Here is an 11049-nt window from a genome sequence, read left to right on the forward strand (position 1 = left end):
CTCTTGGATACGACCTCAGTGGTAATTCCCAACAAACTCCATTCATACACCTCAAGGCAAAACTTTTCTTATGTCTGTTATTTCACTTACATTCTAAAAAAAATTATTTTAACACTAGATGACAGTACTTTAAGCATGTACAACACTATTTACAACATGCACATCAACCACATATAAAGAAAGTGCATAAGATTATTCATCAAAAACATATAACTTAGTGAAATTCTCAATGTAATATAAGCTGCTTGTGCACTTTAGATACGTATATAGAAAGAAGAAACTCCAAATTAATGTTTTCCATGACACTCAATAAGCACACAAGCATTAAAACACTGTGGGTCAGCTAGTGGCTACTTCTTGGTGATCGTACTGGCAAGACCTGCTTAGGAAATGGTTGCCACAAGTCACCAGCAAGTGTGGACACTGTCAATGATTACATCACTGGCCAGTGTCTCATATGAAGCAGATAAAGATTTATATGTATACTGTTTCCTTATTCAATGCACCTTAAATGTGTTAAGAAAACAACCTTGATTATAGAATAAAACTCTGCATAAGCTTAAATAAGAAAATTCTGAACACATTCATTAAGAAATTGTTGAATACATTGCTCATCATATTTAAAAAGAATAATGCATAGCAAAGACATCAAAATATTTTAGTTTATACTAATACAAAAAATTCCAGGAGAAATGTTATTGAAACTGAACTCTCATTGCAATGGCAACTTGAACAACAAATGCCACAGGTGCAGCAGAACACCTGCGAGCATATGATTCAACAGGTGTGCATGTATGTGAGGGAGGGGATGTGAAAGAGATTGGCTAGGCAAGGGATGAGAGGGGGATGGGGGTTGACAGAAGATACTGATAGGGCCATCTGATTTTGGTGCTTGAAGCCATGGATAAGAAATTTTCCAGGATATTCTTAAAGTGCCTTTTAGGGAATACAGTATATACTAGAGTAAGGAGATGGATACTCCTTCTGTAATTAAAAAAAAAAAGATGAAGAAGGAAGTCCTACTCACAGGATTACAATTTCCACATACCACTCACACCATTTGCTCTAGGCTTTACACATTCATACTGGAGTTTCACCTTGTACCTCCAACTCTCTCTCTCTCACAATTTTTTGAGCCCTTCCTTGTATACCCCCTTCACCTCCTCCCATCCATCCCAAATTTATACAAACTTTTCATCAACCTCTCTTGCTACATTCTTTCTACATCAACTAACTCAACAAACCCTCTTTCACCACTGGAATTACATCTTTCATACTACCACAATGTCTCCAAATTTATTAATCTTACCCCCTGTGTGAATATTGTTACTCATTTAATTTTCTGAATATTCACATTCACACATCATACCATTAAACAAAATATTTCCACTGCCTCCAGCTTAATTCTTGCTACATTTAAAAACAACGCCTCACTCCAGGGGGGAAAAAAAAGCACCAGCTCCACTCTATTCTGACACATTCCCATTTTGGAATCTATTGCCATCCATTTCCTGAGACTCCTCAGAGCATTCCTGCAAGTTTTTCTTTCCCTCATCTATTATGATTTACCTTGTCTGTCATGGACCCAGATTCATCAATGTTTGGCTGATATATCTGCCCCAAGATACAGTATATAACATTACCTTCTCCACATTCTCATTTTAACCTCTTATCTTTTTTTTCCATATACCAACTGACTCTTTGCTGTCCTCAAGAGAGAACCTGACAAGTTCCTTAAGTCAGTTACTAATCAGCCAGGTTGTGGCTTGTACATTGGACTACATGTGGCCAGCATAATAGCCTGGATGATTAGGCCTTAATCCACCAGGAGGCATGGTCTGGGACTGGGCCACAGAGGCATTGATCCCCAGAAGCATCCTTCAGATATCATTTACATATATTTTATTTCTACTCATTCTCACTGTTATTATTATTATTATTATTATTATTATTATTATTATTATTATTATTATTATTATTATTATTATTATTATTATTATTATTATTATATATGAAGAAGCATTAAACCTATAGGAGATAAACAGCAATTGGGGAACTGAGAACAGAATACAATCAGGTTGAATCCAAGGAATTTTGTGTATCAAAACTACTTACAGTTACCATCTGGACCAGTGGCACAGCTATAGAAAAGGAAAGGATGGGGTAACTAAGAAAAGTGCTAAAGCCCTCTAGATGCCAAAGTTTTTTTTTTCTCAATTAATGGCTAATTTTCACTGTATTATGTAGACTAGTGACCACAAAAACATGATTGATTTTGAAATTTCACATGCATACTGATTTGAACTGGAGTCATGTAAACAGTGGCTAATGGACAATAAATTGTCTTTGCATCTCAGGAAAAACTGAATGACTAATATTTGGATAAAAAACTAAAGATAAATTATTTCACTGTAATGAGAAAGTTTTATAAACTTCAGTGAAATATCCAGGGATATATTTTGATTCCTGCTTATCAAGTAAGCTCATTATGAACCAATATCAACATTGTAACAGGGAGAGTGAACATAATTTTACATAATTCACTGTATGTAGCAAAACAAATTTTTATATAAAGAACACTGATAAAAGAATAAAATGGGTTGTTTAACCATGTCAGGGTCAGTAATTACACAATGAACTTGCACAATGAATGTGCGTGGATGTTGTGCAGATGATAAGAAAGAGATGATTGTGGATGTTATGAATGAGAAGAAGCTGGATGTCCTGGCTTTAAGTGAAACAAAGCTGAAGGGGGTGGGAGAGTTTCAGTGGAGAGGAATAAATGGGATTAGGTCAGGGGTTTCAAATAGAGTTAGAGCTAAAGAAGGAGTAGCAATAATGTTGAAGGATAAGCTATGGCAGGAAAAGAGGGACTATAAATGTATTAATTCAAGGATTATGTGGAGTAAAATAAAGATTGGATGTGAAAAGTGGGTTATAATAAGCATGTATGCACCTGGAGAAGAGAGAAGTGTAGAGGAGAGAGAGAGATTTTGGGAAGTGGTGAGTGAATGCATGGGGAGTTTTGAATCAAGTGTGAGAGTAATGGTGGTTGGGGATTTCAATGCTAAAGTGGGTAAAAATGTTATGGAGGGAGTAGTAGGTAAATTTGGGGTGCCAGGGGTAAATGTAAATGGGGAGCCTTTAATTGAGCTATGTGTAGAAAGAGATTTGGTAATAAGTAATACATATTTTATGAAAAAGAGGATAAATAAATATACAAGGTATGATGTAGCACGTAATGAAAGTAGTTTATTAGATTATGTATTGGTGGATAAAAGGTTGATGGGTAGGCTCCAGGATGTACATGTTTATAGAGGGGCAACTGATATATCGGATCATTATTTAGTTGTAGCTACAGTTAGAGTAAGAGGTAGATGGGAAAAGAGGAAGGTGGCAACAACAAGTAAGAGGGAGGTGAAAGTGTATAAACTAAGGGAGGAGGAAGTTCGGGTGAGATATAAGCGACTATTGGCAGAAAGGTGAGCTAGTGCAAAGATGAGTAGTTGGGGGGTTGAAGAGGGTTGGAATAGTTTTAAAAATGCAGTATTAGAATGTGGGGCAGAAGTTTGTGGTTATAGGAGGGTGGGGGCAGGAGGAAAGAGGAGTGATTGGTGGAATGATGAAGTAAAGGGTGTGATAAAAGAGAAAAAGGTAGCTTATGAGAGGTTTTTACAAAGCAGAAGTGTTATAAGAAGAGCAGAGTATATGGAGAGTAAAAGAAAGGTAAAGAGAGTGGTGAGAGAGTGCAAAAGGAGAGCAGATGATAGAGTGGGAGAGGCACTGTCAAGAAATTTTAATGAAAATAAGAAAAAATTTTGGAGTTAAACAAGTTAAGAAAGCCTAGGGAAAGTATGGATTTGTCAGTTAAAAACAGAGTAGGGGAGTTAGTAGATGGGGAGATGGAGGTATTAGGTAGATGGCGAGAATATTTTGAAGAAATTTTAAATATTAAGGAAGAAACAGAGGCAGTAATTTCATGCACTGGTCAGGGAGGTATACCATCTTTTAGGAGTGAAGAAGAGCAGAATGTAAGTGTGGGGGAGGTACGTGAGGCATTACGTAAAATGAAAGGGGGTAAAGCAGCTGGAACTGATGGGATCATGACAGAAATGTTAAAAGCAGGGGGGGATATAGTGTTGGAGTGGTTGGTACTTTTGTTTAATAAATGTATGAAAGAGGGGAAGGTACCTAGGGATTGGCGGAGAGCATGTATAGTCCCTTTATATAAAGGGAAAGGGGACAAAAGAGACTGTAAAAATTATAGAGGAATAAGTTTACTGAGTATACCAGGAAAAGTGTACGGTAGGGTTATAATTGAAAGAATTAGAGGTAAGACAGAATGTAGGATTGCGGATGAGCAAGGAGGTTTCAGAGTGGGTAGGGGATGTGTAGATCAAGTGTTTACATTGAAGCATATATGTGAACAGTATTTAGATAAAGGTAGGGAAGTTTTTATTGCATTTATGGATTTAGAAAAGGCATATGATAGAGTGGATAGAGGAGCAACGTGGCAGATGTTGCAAGTACGTATATGGAATAGGTGGTAAGTTATTAACCCTTTGAGGGTTTTCGTCGTACTAGTACGTCTTACGCGTAGGGGTTTTTGACGTACTAGTACGCATAAATTCTAGCGGCCTCAAATCTAGTGGGAGAAAGCTGGTAGGCCTTCATATGAAAGAATGGGTCTATGTGGTCAGTGTGCACAGTCTAAAAAAAATCCTGCAGCACACAGTGCATAATGAGAAAAAAAAAACTTTGACCATTTTTTTGGAATAAATCAGCGACTTTGCAGTGTATTTTCGTATGGTATTTATTGTTGTATTCTAGTTTTCTTGGTCTCATTTTATAGAATGGAAGACATATTACAGAAATTGAGATGATTTTGGCTGGTTTTACAATGAAAGGTGCCTTGAAATTGAGCTCAAAGTAGCAGAAATGTTCGATTTTTACCAAACTTCAAAAGTAAACAAATCGTGCCAAGCGTGCAATACACGTCAACTGGTGAGTCTAATATTCTTTCACAAGTGCACCAATAATATTTATACCATTTTTTACACTAATGCAGTAGTCTGCATAACAGTAAATCTTATATTTTTTGTGAGAATAAAAATTCAAAATGGAAAGCAAAAGAATATAAGAGGGGCCTTGAGACGTGACTAATGACTAGAGGAAATGTCATTTTAGTGCCAGGAATGTCTTTCTTGTTTATTCTGGACCCTATTCGGAAATTGGCATCTTTTGAAATTTGTGTGAAATTGGCAAAATTGCTAAATTCTGACCACTGTACTGGATAGTTGAATTTCATAAATGGGTGGTTTCTTGCACCCATTCGATAGAAAAAATGGAGTTCTAGCGATATATTCATGTTTTTTGTCGACTAGTACAGCGAAATTGGCCGAAAATGGGGCTCAAAGTGGGTAAAATCGCCGATGCGTAAACATCGCCGAGACCGCTAACTTTGCGAGAGCATAATTTCGTAAGTTTTCTATCAAATTTCAAACTTTTGGTGTCTTTATGATCGGGAAAACATTCTCTATCTTTTCATAAGAGAAAATAATTTTTTTTTTTTTTTAAATTTGGCCGACCCTGAGAACGAGTTTTGGAGAGGGCCTGTCGACCCTCAAAGGGTTAAATGCTGTAAAGAGTTTTTATGAGGATAGTGAGGCTCAGGTTAGGGTGTGTAGAAGAGAGGGAGACTACTTCCCGGTAAACGTAGGTCTTAGACAGGGATGTGTAATGTCACCATGGTTGTTTAATATATTTATAGATGGGGTTGTAAAGGAAGTAAATGCTAGGGTGTTCGGGAGAGGGGTGGGATTAAATTTTGGGGAATCAAATTCTAAATGGGAATTGACACAGTTACTTTTTGCTGATGATACTATGCTTATGGGAGATTCTAAAGAAAAATTGCAAAGGTTAGTGGATGAGTTTGGGAATGTGTGTAAAGGTAGAAAGTTGAAAGTGAACATAGAAAAGAGTAAGGTGATGAGGGTGTCAAATGATTTAGATAAAGAAAAATTGGATATCAAATTGGGGAGGAGGAGTATGGAAGAAGTGAATGTTTTCAGATACTTGGGAGTTGACGTGTCGGCGGATGGATTTATGAAGGATGAGGTTAATCATAGAATTGATGAGGGAAAAAAGGTGAGTGGTGCGTTGAGGTATATGTGGAGTCAAAAAACGTTATCTATGGAGGCAAAGAAGGGAATGTATGAAAGTATAGTAGTACCAATACTCTTATATGGGTGTGAAGCTTGGGTGGTAAATGCAGCAGCGAGGAGACGGTTGGAGGCAGTGGAGATGTCCTGTTTAAGGGCAATGTGTGATGTAAATATTATGCAGAAAATTCGGAGTGTGGAAATTAGGAAAAGGTGTGGAGTTAATAAAAGTATTAGTCAGAGGGCAGAAGAGGGGTTGTTGAGGTGGTTTGGTCATTTAGAAAGAATGGATCAAAGTAGAATGACATGGAAAGCATATAAATCTATAGGGGAAGGAAGGCGGGGTAGGGGTCGTCCTCGAAAGGGTTGGAGAGAGGGGGTAAAGGGGGTTTTGTGGGCAAGGGGCTTGGACTTCCAGCAAGCGTGCATGAGCGTGTTAGATAGGAGTGAATGGAAACGAATGGTACTTGGGACCTGACGATCTGTTGGAGTGTGAGCAGGGTAATATTTAGTGAAGGAATTCAGGGAAACCGGTTATTTTCATATAGTCGGACTTGAGTCCTGGAAATGGGAAGTACAATGCCTGCACTTTAAAGGAGGGGTTTGGGATATTGGCAGTTTGGAGGGATATGTTGTGTATCTTTATATGTGTATGCTTCTAAACTGTTGCATTCTGAGCACCTCTGCAAAAACAGTGATAATGTGCGAGTGTGGGGAAAGTGTTGAATGATGATGAAAGTATTTTCTTTTTGGGGATTTTCTTTCTTTTTTTTTGGGTCACCCTGCCTCGGTGGGAGACGGCCGACTTGTTGAAGAAAAAAAAAAAACAAAAAAAAAAAAACTTGCAAAAACAGAAAGATGACCTTGTATTCTTAAAATGCTGCACTAGTCATAGTCATTAGGTACTAGTGTGAGAAACAATGTCCATATTGGATTCACAATAAATTTTTGCATAACATACAGTAGCAGGTCTCATGTCTTATCATTTTAACAGTACTGTACATTTATATTTTGTATGACCAAAAGTACTAGTATCTGATCAACAAATAGGTATATGCCTAAATAAGAAGCAGAGAGTTTCATCAGTGATGGTTAAAACATCCCTATTCACTGTATGTCTATACACTAACAATGTATATACCTAACGAAACTCTTACATAAAAATACTAATTAGTGAAAATATCTGCAAATTTTCTTTGAATAAATACTACGACATAACCAGTTAATTTATTTTATCCAGTGGTGCTGGAACACTTACTTTTAAAGTTTATTTTTTATTTTCTTATTTTGATTTTACTCACATTCTGAATTTTTTTTTTTACTTTCAGTAACCTACTTTTAGTGCCTTTCTTTGGCCACTGTTCTCTATTTCTGTTTTATCTTTAAATGATGCTGTAGTCTTTAAATGCTGCAGACTATTAGATTTCATCTTTTTTCCTAAAGAATTGAACTAATCTTCATTTTTTAGTTAATATGTTTTGATTTTACACTTAGATGACGCAAATGTTATAGCAAACAACTGCTGAAACAAACATTCAATGGAATTATAAGTAACATAGTTGTTTCACTATAATTATAGCACAGGCCAATCAACAGTGTGACATCACTTACCCTATTTTAGGACAAATTCAATCTTATTTTAAATTACTCTACTGACAAGAGTTTGTGAGCTAAAATGACAGGCTTTTATTTTATTTATTTTTTTTTTTTTTTGCCTTTTATGGCAATTATGAGTGGCACAAAGAAGCATCCTGAATAATGCATAGGTCCTGGAGGATGACTTCCTCAGGGTTATATATTTCACCTCAGAGGGTTATTAACCAGAGACAACCAAAGTCAACTAGCATAGCATATTTCCACTGGGTTCTTCTCCTAAATTGTAACTCACAGCACCCAATTAATTCATAAGTACCTATTTCCTTCTAGGTGAAAAGGGAAATAAGGTATAAGGAGACTTGCCCATACATCTCACCCTAACTAAGAGCCAAACTTGGGCCCTTTCAGTTGTAAGACATGTGCTCTACAAATGAGATACACAAACGACACAAACTGGAGTTTACCTGGAGAGGGTTTTGGGGGTCAAAACCCTTCCGGCATGGTCTGAGACCAGGCCTCGTGGTAGATCAGGGTCTGATCAACCAGGCTGTTACTGCTGGCCGTACGTAAACCAATGTATGAACCACAGCCCGGCTGATCAGGTACTGACTTTAGGTGCCTGTCCCAAAACCAAAATCAAAGAAATAATCACACAGAATATTAAAAGCATATACCATAACATAACCTGTTCAACTGCCTCCCAGCACACATAAGGGGGATTACCAACAGACCCCTGGCAGTCTTCAAGCTGGCACTGGACAAGCACCTAAAGTCAGTTCCTGATCAGCCGGGCTGTGGCTCGTACGTTGGTTTGCGTGCAGCCAGCAGCAACAGCCTGGTTGATCAGGCACTGATCCACCAGGAGGCCTGGTCACAGACCGGGCCGCGGGGGCATTGACCCCCGAAACTCTCTCCAGGTAAACTCCAGGACCTAACATGCATAACCTAACCTCTGTTTGAGTTGGTGATGCCACTGGTAAAGATGGCACTCTGTTGCTATGTGCTAAAAACTGAGTCATATTGGGACTTGAGTAGCTCACTCATTTCCTTACTGTCATCTGTGTAGGTCCCATCTCGTTTAAATAGGGGACCAATACTGGATGTTGTTCTCGACTCTGATTTGGCATAAGAAATTAAATATTTTGGGTTCCTTTCAATTTCATTTACGGCTTCTAGTTCTTCCCGTGTTTCTTGACTCCTGTACAATTTCTTTAGCTTTAGTTCAATGCTTGCTATTTCTCTGACCAATGTCTCCCTACATATTACCGATATATATATATTTTTTTAGCCGCTGTTATTCTTTGCCTTTGCCTGTATAGGGAGTGCCTTTCTGTTTCTAGTTTACATCATGTCCTTTACCTCGAGTGCCACAGAGTTAATTTGTTCTAGACACAGGTTTGGATCCGTGTTGCTTAGGCTATCTTCCCAATTTATATCACTTAGTACCTGGTTAATGACAGTATTTATATTTGTAATGACCATATGCAGTTAAAAATTTAAATTCTAAATAAATTTACATTACTGCTTTTGTAAATAAAAGAGGCCTACCTATAATACTAATTTAACCCAACACCTATAATAAAGGCATAATTAGCACTACAGTCTATCACTCCACGATATCAAGTGACAACAATCTACTCATCAAGGCCCTGTAACAAAAGAGCAAGCAAATTAAATACAAAACCTATGAAGAAGATAATTAAATACCAAGAGTAAACATAATTTTATAGTCGTGATGTCAATAGGTCAGACCTCGCCCCTTCTGCACCCTCAGTCATTATCACGGATGTTTACCCCTCTCCCTCTACAAAATACTCATAGATATTTAACACTCTCTTGTAAAAGCATCCTACGGACTATTTCAGGCGGCATCATAAAAGGTGAGAGCGTTAACGGCACGGGATGACATCATCTCGAAAATATTTTTACAAGGGGCTTTATACCTGACTTGGGCGCCATCTTGATACTTTCACACCCAAAACAACCTGCACCTTAATTACCACTCATATAGTGGTGTTTTATTTCCTCCATTCCTAACAAAAGCAACATATCATTCGCTAATTTAAGATAAGAGTAAAGGGATAGATTTTTTACTACTTAAACTATACAAGTCGTTTCTAAGCTTCTTTCTAAGGTAAGAAATAAGAGAATCACCACTATGTAATTTGTTCCTCATAGAGTGACATGATTGAAGTGTTGTTTTGATGACTCCACTTAATAATTTTATTCTTGCAGGTTGTTGCAGCTCTTTCAGACATCAGGAAGAGAACAGACTTTCACATACACTATACATAGTGTGGTGAAGACCATGATTTATACACAAATGTTTCCAGTGGTACCTATAGCTGTGCTCTAAGGGCTTATACAGCATATGCCGTCCTAGCTCTTAAAAAAGAATAGTAAGTTTGGGTCCACCTCTGGTGCAAATTTTGGGACCCATAGTCTCGGAAAAGTGGATAAAAAGGCTTCGAGGCAGAATATCTGGACTACTTCCTGAAGCCATTTGAATATTCCACTTCCCCTACAGCCCCATCTTTTCATTCTTTTTGCCAATAGGTATATTTTATTACATAATGTAGCACAAAAGATTTAAAAGATGCATTGCTGGTATAAAGATGGCATATACAGTACACGAGGTTTGAGGGATATATTTCGAGTACATATTACTACGTGTTTGTCAGATTACAATGGGACGCGTGCCCAAGATACAGCAGGCATTACCCCTCTGAATCGCAGCGTGAATAAGTAAGTTCATTTAGGTACAGGCACACATAAGTATATATCATCATACATAACATGTGTAAATTACCTAGGGTAACCCCCAATAAAGTCAGACAAAGTGACTTTTTTCCAGGATATGTGACTGTCTTTGGTGGAGTGCAGGTGTGCTTGCTTAAACGGTAAGACACTGACTTTGCCAGTGTTTATGCCCAGTGCTCACCTGATCTAAATTGGAAATTCTATGTTCCTGTTTCTTTTCCAAAGGAACTTTTTTTTCTGTTTTTTTCTGCCTATATTTGGGGAATATATTTTTCCCGGACTCCCGGAAAGTAGGGCACAAAACGGTGTTAGTTTTACTTGCCCTGAACAACCCTAACAACAGTAAGATCAATACATTTTAAGTGTATTTAGGTAGAGGAACACGTAAATACAATTATTATACCTAGTAACGTACTTGTAAATTATTTAGGATACCCCCAAAAAAGTCAAAGAAAGTGACTTATTTTGCGCCAGCTTTCGTCGAGTGTGGATGTCTTTATTTTGCCTGAGCATCAGTAAGTAGGTTTATTTA

General features: G+C 37.6%; 1 protein-coding gene across 4 annotated transcripts in view; it reads right to left on the reverse strand.

Moving 5' to 3' along the window:
• Positions 1 to 9739, reverse strand: part of dia (diaphanous related formin 1) — a 77961-nt gene extending 68222 nt beyond the window's left edge. For 2 of the 4 annotated variants that reach the window (XM_053793418.2, XM_053793420.2), the window contains exon 1: positions 9701 to 9739. The gene's annotated coding sequence lies outside the window, so the exon portion shown is untranslated. Of the gene's footprint in view, positions 1847 to 9614 lie in introns of those variants that run through there. The other 2 variants (XM_070100048.1, XM_070100047.1) reach the window with 2 other exon arrangements.
• Positions 9740 to 11049: the final 1310 nt, after the last annotated feature.

Source organism: Cherax quadricarinatus, chromosome 71, assembly GCF_038502225.1.
Source record: "Cherax quadricarinatus isolate ZL_2023a chromosome 71, ASM3850222v1, whole genome shotgun sequence".
Lineage (NCBI taxonomy): Eukaryota > Metazoa > Arthropoda > Malacostraca > Decapoda > Parastacidae > Cherax > Cherax quadricarinatus.